The following is a 2,958-nucleotide window of genomic DNA, read 5'->3' as shown; positions in this document are numbered from 1 at the left end:
TATATATATATATATATATTTTCATATCACGACTTAATACTGCCAAGTTCTTAGTATTGGTTTAAGCTTATGGTTGAGATAAAGGGCCTCAGCAATTATTCCTCCCTTGGGCTCCGAACTGTCTGGCTACGCCACTGACAACATTAATAACACAAAAACGTTTTGTTTTCAAGGAAAACTGTCGTCAATATATCGATTCTTAAGAATTTATTATTACCATGCTTCCCGAAAGACGTTGATATTGAGCTTTAAAAAAAATTAAAATGGATTTTGTAATTTCTTTGAAATAGTTTCGAAATATAATGTTTGTTTTACGAATAACGGTCTGCTGAAGCTATATTTCCGCAAAATTGCAGTTTTCGGCGGACTACTCGAGTTTATGATATTGATATGGAGGTTTCCTCTTTGGATATGTCTTTTCTAGACTTATAGAGTGGCTAATGCCTGGGCCTTTTATCACACACTTTGAGGAAAATATCATTGTGAGTGCTTGATCGTACTAAGATGTGCCTTTAGGGGAATTATTTAACATGTTTTTTGTCAATATTTTCACTTTGGATCCAGATTCAATCAACCTCTGATTTCTTTTTGTCTTCTTTGTTCTCTGCTCTTTGATTATGTTAGGTTCGAATCCAGCTATGGTAGATAGTTAATTTCTGTTTCACTGTAGTTATGAGTCAGCCCTATGGGTTCTGGAGCCCTCTACTTTATACTATTGGTTTTTTTTTTTTTAACATTTATAAGTATTACATCATATATAATTTGAAGAAAACTTTTTTTTGATAGGATTTATTTTCAAATTAATTAATTTACATTTCAAAATTTAAATTAGGCCTATTTCCTTAAAAATAGGATTTACCAATTGACATCAAGCTAGCATGAAGGTGAATAAGGAAATTATATTTTAAAATAAAGTCCAGTCAAGATCTGAAAAAACTTATATATTTTTTTTTTTATTTTAAAAACGATTAGAATTTGACGGTAGACTTAATATTTTTATAAAGACGCTGATTCATCATTTGTCATTCAACAATGTCATACATTTTAAAACATAATAAAGTATATGAAGTATATAGCATAATGTAGTGCGAGCGATTGGCTCAGTGGTAAGGCAGTGTGCCACTCATTTGAGAACCCGAGTCCGTGTCCGACTGTGGCAAATTATTTTCCATTTCATTCTAGCCGTGAGTCAGTCCTGTAGGTAAGCCCTTCGAAGCCTACCCATCTTTGTGAACTGGGTACCCTTATTGGATCAAAATTTGGTCGAGCGCTATTATGACCAAATCACCTCCTTGCACCACCGTTGGCCTAGTTACAGTACTTCCTTACAAATCACTACACCCCTGATCCTTCATGAGATGTAGCGGTACAGATATACTTTTAATATACATAATATAAAATAAAATATTATGTTAGAATAATACATAACTAATTTTTTTCTCATCTATATAACTGTAAAATTTTTATGCATGGTAATATATTTAATTTTTTAATTCTTACTTAATACTAATTGTATTATATGTATCATTTTTCTTTTATACATTTCATTATGTAGATTTTTAATTATTTATCATTATTTTAGTTACTACTTAAATATCTTATTATGTTAACTCCATTATTCATCAATTACATTTTCTTTCACATCTTTCATTATGTTTATTTCTTCAACACTTTTTTTTTTTTTTTAATTTTTCATAATTTATTTTGTATAATTCCTATTTCTATAATGGGATGCGCTGGGATCTTTTGAGCTCTGCTCTACCCCTCACACGTGGGGGATAGAGTGGGCTCAGAAATCCTCAGGTCGATTGTGTAAATATTGTATATAACAGTGTAAATGTGACTAGAGATTATTTTATTTTATTTATTTATTTTTTCATACAGATAGTTTGATTATGTTTATTTTGTTTATTCTTCTGTTTGTATATATTTTAAGAGATTTTTTTTTTTATTCATTTATTTTATTTTATTTTAGTATGTATGAGATCATTATTCACTATTACCTATTGCCCACAACTGTGTGGCAGATTGTAATATCTATCAATAAATAAAAAATTATAAGAATTAAAAAAAAAACTTCTATAATATTATATATCATCACCAATTGTTATCAATCTACTGCTATCTACTTCTATTATTATTAATCAACTACTTTCTATTTAATTCATTGTTATGTATATTTTCAAATTTGTTTATCATTTTCTTTAAGTGATGGTTGTTATCTATTTTTTCTTTTTAGCTCTGATGAAGGCCTAAAAATTAGCTCAAAATGTCGGCACTATTAAATAAGTTTTTTGTTTATTTGCTGACCATTTTCTCTTCATATACTATGCCCAACTAATAACGCATCATTTTAAGTGCTTATTATCTGACTTTTTCTTTAATGTCGTTTGTGCAGAGGATTTGTAATAAATAAATAAAAATATATTTTATTACAACGTTGGAGAGTACTTTGAAGTCATTAAGTAAGATTCTGACTATCGAACCGAGGTACACCGTTAGGAGTTGTGTTCCTCTAAATTGAGAGACAGGTCGGGGACATCGGTAACGACCGGGACAGAACTAACTCGACAGCGAAGTCCAACCAACACAGTTTGCAGTTCCTCTGGCTCCCAGATATCGGTTAGTGGATCCTTAACAGCGGTATGCTGATTATCGGAGTCCAAGTTTAGACCACGGATAGCGCTTCACGTCTTGGAACGAAAATATCATTTATTACTTATAAGTTTGAATAGATTAATATTAATGACTTCAATCAATTTCAGTTATGCTGGAAGATTATTGATTGGCCGTGTGTATAGATGAATGGAATATGGTCCGGGTACGGTAAAAAAAAAAACAACTCAAATAATAGATAATTATCCTATTTTATTGAGCCAACGTTTCGCCCCACGTTGCTGGGCTTCGTCAGGGCTAAAAAAGATACAAACACTATAGTTACAAAAAGGAAAAAAAGAA

This window comes from Halyomorpha halys, unplaced genomic scaffold (genome assembly GCF_000696795.3).
Source record: "Halyomorpha halys isolate HHAL.00 unplaced genomic scaffold, Hhal_1.1 Scaffold189.1, whole genome shotgun sequence".
NCBI classification, from domain to species: domain Eukaryota; kingdom Metazoa; phylum Arthropoda; class Insecta; order Hemiptera; family Pentatomidae; genus Halyomorpha; species Halyomorpha halys.
The sequence above is the reverse complement of the archived record's forward strand: the minus strand, read 5'-3'. Positions refer to the sequence as shown.